General features: G+C 40.2%; 1 protein-coding gene across 1 annotated transcript in view; it reads left to right on the top strand.

Annotated features, from left to right (window-relative positions):
- Window positions 1–6,734, top strand: part of ccdc3a (coiled-coil domain containing 3a) — a 9,565-nt gene that overhangs the window by 2,009 nt on the left and 822 nt on the right. The window lies entirely within an intron of this gene.

Here is a 6,734-nt window from a genome sequence, read left to right as displayed (position 1 = left end):
CACACACACACACACAATGAATATGAGTCACAGTGAAATAAGTATTTGATCCCCAGCAACCCAGCTAGACATCTGACTCCCATGGGTGGGATTTCAAACAACCAATTAATGACACAGATTTCAGCTTGTTATTTGTATAAAGTACACCTGTCCAAAGAATCACTTTCTTCCATTCCAACCTCTCCACCACTGTGAGCAAGAGCAAAGAGCTGTGAGAAGATGTCATTGAAACCAAACTCAAGCTCTCTTGCTTCACCTGCCATGTTTGTAGAAAAAATGCTGATTATCACCCAAAAAACACCATCCCCACAGTCATGCATGGAAGCGGAAATCATGCATTGGTGCTGTTTTTCTGCTAACGGTACATGATGGCTTAACATATATTAAGGGAAAATGGACAGGACCATGTACCAAAATCTTGGATGAGAAATCTCCTTCGCTCAGACAGAACACTGAAAATGGGTCATGGATGGGTCTTCAGGCATTACAATGACCTGAAATATACTGACAAAGCTACAAAGGAGTGGCTAAACTGGCTGGGCCACTTCAAGACCTTAATGTGCATCTTCGCACACTAAGGTCATGAAGTAGCCTAGCCAGTCTCCAGACCTCAGTCCTCTAAAAAAATCTGTGGAAGGACTTGAAGCTTCGAGTTACTAAGCAACTGCCAAGAAATCTAAAGGGTTGGAGAGTTTCTGTAAAGAGGAGTGGTCCAAGATTCCTCCCGAGATGTGTGCAAACCTGACCTGACCAGCTACAGGAAACATCTTACTGCTGTGCTTGCCAGCAAGGGCTTCTCCACCAAGTAGTAAGTCATGGTTAGCTAAGGATCAAATACTTATTTAACTCACTGACATGTAACTCAAATTTTGCAACTTTTATGTCATGTGTTTTTGTTTGATATTTTGAATGCTTGTTTTGAACATAGCTAAAGGTTTGAAAATTATGTCACTGTATAAATAGTAGCTAATTCCCAAAATCACAGGCCTCAGATGGCTCTAAGGGCTCCATTCCCAACAGTTTTTTTCTAGACTTGGCTATGCATGATGTCATTGAGAGTACATATAGTCAACTTTGATTGGACGCAAACACAGGAGCACCACTCACACGATTCTTCTATTTACAAGGGGCAGCCAATCAGAAGCAAGTTTGCTTATAGAGCTGTTGACCTTAAAATGAAAGGAGCTATTAAAAAAAAAAAAAAAGAGCTTCTTAGAAGAATGAGCCTAGTCAGTCCCCTGTTTCAAATAGGCCAACCTTTTGTGGGGGTTTGCAGAAAATGTAAATAAACTCAAAACCATGTTGTTACCATGGTGATAACAGATTAAGGGTCCAGACAAACAGCAGTGTGCAGGGAACTGGAACTGGAGCAACTAACAATATTAGGGTGTTGTAGTTTCGGTAATGTTTGAGTCAGAAACTGGCAATGAATCAACCGCTGTAGCTGAACTATGTGTACGAGCAGAGGGAGGTCTTGGTTTGTGTGTGTGGACACCTAATAATGAGCTGAGTTGTGAGTCCGTTGACAGGAATGTGGGAAAGAAAGATCAGTCAAACTACCCTCTGGCACTGCGCAGAGCTGAACACACAAATACCCACACAAAATGGATTGGTTCTCAGAAGGATGACAAAAATGCCCACATGCACCAACACAAAAGAATCAATTGTACTGTTAATAAAGTTTTAATATGTGATTGGCCCGACGTAATCAGGTCCCAACCTGTTGTAGATCAAAGCAAACTGATGAGTCGAGGTCCTTCCAGGTTGCACCTCAGGCATATCGGATACTGTCCGTGCACCCTGGGGTCAAAGATCAAATAGCAGAGATCCACGACTTTGACACCACCAGCTTGAAAGCGTGTCAGTCTGCAGCTTTGATCTGTAATCAGCATGAAGCAACATATCACGCTGACCTCGGACCAGAGATAGGCTGAAGCTTGTGATGGGAGCTTTGCTGCTGGGATTCAGACATTCATTATCACATCTGCTCTGACTGATTCAAGCTCGCACCTCAAACAAGACAGGACACGGCAGCTGGAGACAAATTTACGACACGTCTTTGCGTTTATTTCGAAAAGGTACAGCTGAGTGGTTGCTGAATAGTTTTTGTGACACACCAAAGAAGAGGCCCTCACTTTGGTGTTTTAATGATGATGAAGAGCACAGCAAACCTGGTGCCCTGTGGATGAAGGCAACATCACACCCTGGAAGAAAAAACATCCTTCAGGATGCTTCTTGAAGGGATAAAGATGATCAATTAAAACACAATTTATGGTGACACTTCACTCTTTGGCAAAGGTGACACTGAGATGCACTTGATGTGCTCATACGCTTCAAGTCTTCCTTCATATCATAACTGATTTTTTTTGTCTCAGTGTTTTGGGTGTGGGTTTTGTTTTCCTTGCATGATTTGGAAATAATGGAGATGAAAATAAGCACAATAGATCCCCTTTAAAGTCAGTGCGATTTACAGACAGCGTCTCTATTACAATCATTTAATACATCCGATGGACCGTGGAGCATTACGTGGATCTTTTTCATACACTTGTATCCATTTATTGCACTCGTTATCATCATCTTAACACTCTGAAGGATGTTGTGCCTCATTCCTGGCTGACTTTTTCTCTACTGCCTGCAGCATTCACAGCTGATTTACCTCTTCAGCTTTAAATAATCTCACAGCTAATTTAGCCACAGCATTATTTAAGAGCAAGAATTTAACTGTTAAAGGGCTGCAAAGTGTGGTGTTGTAGTGCCTTCTTTTCTGTTTCTGTTCTGGTTTAAACTACAGGATCTAGCCTTTGAATTAAGGGGTCATAGTTCAGGCAAAAAGGGGTTAAAGGTGCTGTTATTGTAGAGGAGGATTCACATGCTCCTCTACAATAACCTTTAGGCAAGGCAGGACAAAACAGGTGTTTTGTTTGGGAATGTATATGGAGACGTAAAAAAATGGGGAAAGAAATCTCTCTTCTTTCTCTTTTTATCCTTCTTTAATCTAACAGCCAAGAACCAAGCCTATTAATACTTTTATTATCTAAAGTTAGCTTCCCTTCTTGCATCACTCTGTGCTTTCATCCTTCAGCTGCATTTAAAGACAAAAAAAAAAAAAAAAATCCCTAAAATCAGAGCTGGGAGGAGGTTTGCTTCTGATTTCAGCTTTGTGGGAACCAGATGCCCCGCCAGAAGGATAGACAGGAGACTTCCTTCACTGCACTTTTCCTGCCAAAACCTTCAATTAGCTTTTGTTCAAAGGCTCATCTTATCAGTAGTGCTCAGAGCTGCTTTTACCACAAGCCAGGTCAGACACTCCTGTGGGTCTAATACAGATATAATACATACATATCATAGGAGTTCTTTGATAGGTCACAAGAAGGCAGGCAGATGGCTCGAACACTTCCTAATCACTTCCATATACAGCACATTTTTACTGTGTATGCATACAGAACTGGTTGATTGTACCCACGGTAAGGGAAGGCAGAATTTTGAACCCTCATGCAAACCCCTTTAACAAGTTTCCTGACTCTCATTAACATTTTATGTACGTGCTTACAGAGGGGTAAAAGGGAGTGCCTGTTTCACTCAAGAGTTAGACACTAAAGTTCATAAAAAATACATTATCAGACTGTGTTTTACAGAAATAAAGGAGAAAAGTGCAGAAGCCGAGGAGAAATGCCACCCTATGGAGCACCTCTTCACCACCTTTATTTCTTTTCTGCTCTCCGTCTCTTCTTTGTTCCTTTTGTCTCTTCATCACTTTTTCCTTTCCATTTTCTAGCTTTCCCTTCCCACGCACGCACAGACAATATAAAATCTGCACAAGGAGAGGAGAAACCCTGGCTTGGCTCTTTAACGCCAGCAGTGGAGCTCTAAAGCCACTAACTGTGTGTAAAGGTGTCTGGCCATGTGTGTTGTCTGTGTAATTGTGTGGACTCCTGCTGAGATTCTACATAAAGTTAGGGAGAGAAATCAAAAAGTCTGCAGAAATGAATGAGGAGTCAGGTCAAGCTGGGCGCAAACAAAAACACCTCTAAATTCTTTCAAACATGATTACAGCCTTTGGGGTTTTTTGTGTTTTCTTTTCCACTTTTGCTTCCATATTTGACATTGTGTCTTTTTCCTTTTACTCAAACAAATGAGTAAATAAATAAATAAATAAATAAATAAATAAATAAATAAATAAATTTACATAAATTCCTCAAGTTTGCTCCAGAGCAAAATGTTCTAAAAGCAAGTTTAGCATTGCTAGAACTGGACTGGATGGCCTGTGGTGTCACAGTGCAAAGCATTACAGTGACATTAAACTTGCTGTCATGAGGTTTGCATGGCTGATTTAATTTCTCTGACCTTCCTACATTTGCAGCAGTTATGAGTTATAAACCCCCAAAACCTACAGCTATACATGTTAAACACAGGACAAAGTCTGAGCACCACATTTTTTTCCAAATTGTTTATCCAGAGTTACCAAACACCTTCACCTGCTTCACTGTTGCAAATCTGTTACAGACAGAATGTTCAGCAAACGCAACTTCACAAAAAAAAAAAAAAATCATTATTGCGATGAAGACAGAGTCACTGACAGGTCAGACTTTTCAGTGATGACTGTGATCAGAGTAAGAACTACTTTGTTGCTTTCAGCTATTTGCAGAAGTCTTTCTTCAGAGTTTATTGCATACCTTCAGCATCAGACAGAAGCAGGGTAAGTCCATTAGTGTTTTGCAGCCCGGCAGCACTAATTACTCATGACAAAAGATCTAACACCGAGACGGGATCGATCAGAATCTAATGACAAACACCAGTGTGTCCTTCAGTCAAGTAAGCTCTCACACAGATTTAAAAATCTTCTGATCCGTTCATTGAAGTTTACAAAAGCTTGCATGGATGGGTTCTAATAATGGCACATAAGATAATTATAAACCGAACTACCAAAATATATCCACCATGTTAAGAAATCTCTGACTTCATGTTATTTCCAGTCAGGCAATGTTTCATTATGACATCACTGTTAAGATGTGGTACCTGCACTGATGAGCCAAAATGTCAGACTGAATCAGAACAGACTGAAAGGTTTCAAGGACCTGAAGGGTCACATGTGACCCGACCTGAAGGAAACTGCAACATAGGGCGATCAGTCATTGTAGTTATTTTAGACCACAGTTGCTGTAAATGTTAATTGTTAAATAAATAGAGTTTTGAACAAACTAAGACGACATCCCCATAGTTTCTTGCCTCCCTTTACTGACTTTTGGATACTGAAGAACCTGAATGTTTCTGTGTTCTGTCTTTCTTCACTGTGGACCTTTGTGCATTCAGTTGTCGTCACATGTCCTCTAAATACTGTTTATACAGATGATGCTAAACAGCAGGCAGGTGTGACCCGGATGTTTTGACAGTTGGTGTGCGTTTGTGTGTCCGTGTGTGCTTGATGCATCCCACTGTGAAATTTCCTAAGAGAACTGAAAAGGCAAGGCTTCAAACTGTTTAAAAAAAGAAAAAAAAATATGAATTTGACTTCAGTCTTACTGAATAGGAACAAATGCATGAAATATTTTCTCTCCCTGGTGGATTGTATCCATGCAGAGGGATTTGGTTTTATTCACATGGGTTTCTACCTTTACACTGATAAAAAGGTAAAAGGAATTTTATTGCTTGCTTGTACTACAAACAACATGATCTTGTAGTCTGTGCATACAGTGCAGTATCACCATATGGCCGGGTAACATTGTCCTCGTGAGATTATCTTCATCAGTCTCAGTATGAACTATTTAGACTTTAAAATGAAGTTTAATGTAAAGGTTTTTTTTTGTTTTATTTGGGTGTATTGTATTGCAAAACTAATTCCAAGAAAGGTAGTATGCCATATAAAATGTAAATACAAATAGACCCAAAGGTCCAACAACTGGTCTTCTCTGTTCCCAGACTTTTATGGACCATTGTTAAAAGAAGAGGGAATGCTACACCTTGGTAAACATGACCACCCTCCCACTAATACCATTTCTGAGGAGGCTTACACTAAGAGGCTTCTTCAGTTTGTAGTCTTTAGTCTAAGCTAAGCACTAAGCTAAAGTCCCTCCAGTTTTAGCTAACAGACACAACAGTAATGTCTTCTCAGTATTTCTTTAACATAGTTTAAGACAATTTTTCAGCAATTGTTTTCCAAAACAAATGGCACTAAAACAAACTGCATTATATGCCAAAACCATACGAGTGTCCATTTTTGCGATCCTTGGTACCACAGTACAAAACAGCAAGCTAAAAGAACAGGGGCTTGGCCTTAACCTCGACTGTGGTCATCTGAGTATGTATGCAGAGTGAGACAAATAGTGAATGTACAGTACATACCCTTTAGTTCACAATATTTTTGAGTTTGTATATGTTACTTGTGGTAAAGTGTGCCCATAAACAGAGGAAACCAAACCATACATTCCCACTGGGACATCAACAGCTGTCACCTTTGTGAACCCTGTCGGTTCAGGTCAGCTCTCTTCCATCAAGAACGTGCAACATTAGGGTCCCAGAAACATCAAAACATGTGACCCTTGCATAGGGATGAGAGGTCAATAGTACATTTATATTACACAGGTACCCAAACACACATGTGTTTTTGAAATGGGAGTAGAAGCCTATAGAAAAGTAAATAAGACTTCCTGCTTAGCATGTTAGGCTTGTTACAGGATAAACAACATGCACAGGAGAGAAAACACACACACACACACACACACACACACACACACACA

This window comes from Pundamilia nyererei, unplaced genomic scaffold, assembly GCF_000239375.1.
Source record: "Pundamilia nyererei isolate P.nyererei 1_Seehausen unplaced genomic scaffold, PunNye1.0 scaffold00130, whole genome shotgun sequence".
NCBI classification, from domain to species: domain Eukaryota; kingdom Metazoa; phylum Chordata; class Actinopteri; order Cichliformes; family Cichlidae; genus Pundamilia; species Pundamilia nyererei.
The sequence above is the reverse complement of the archived record's forward strand: the minus strand, read 5'-3'. Positions and strand labels throughout refer to the sequence as shown.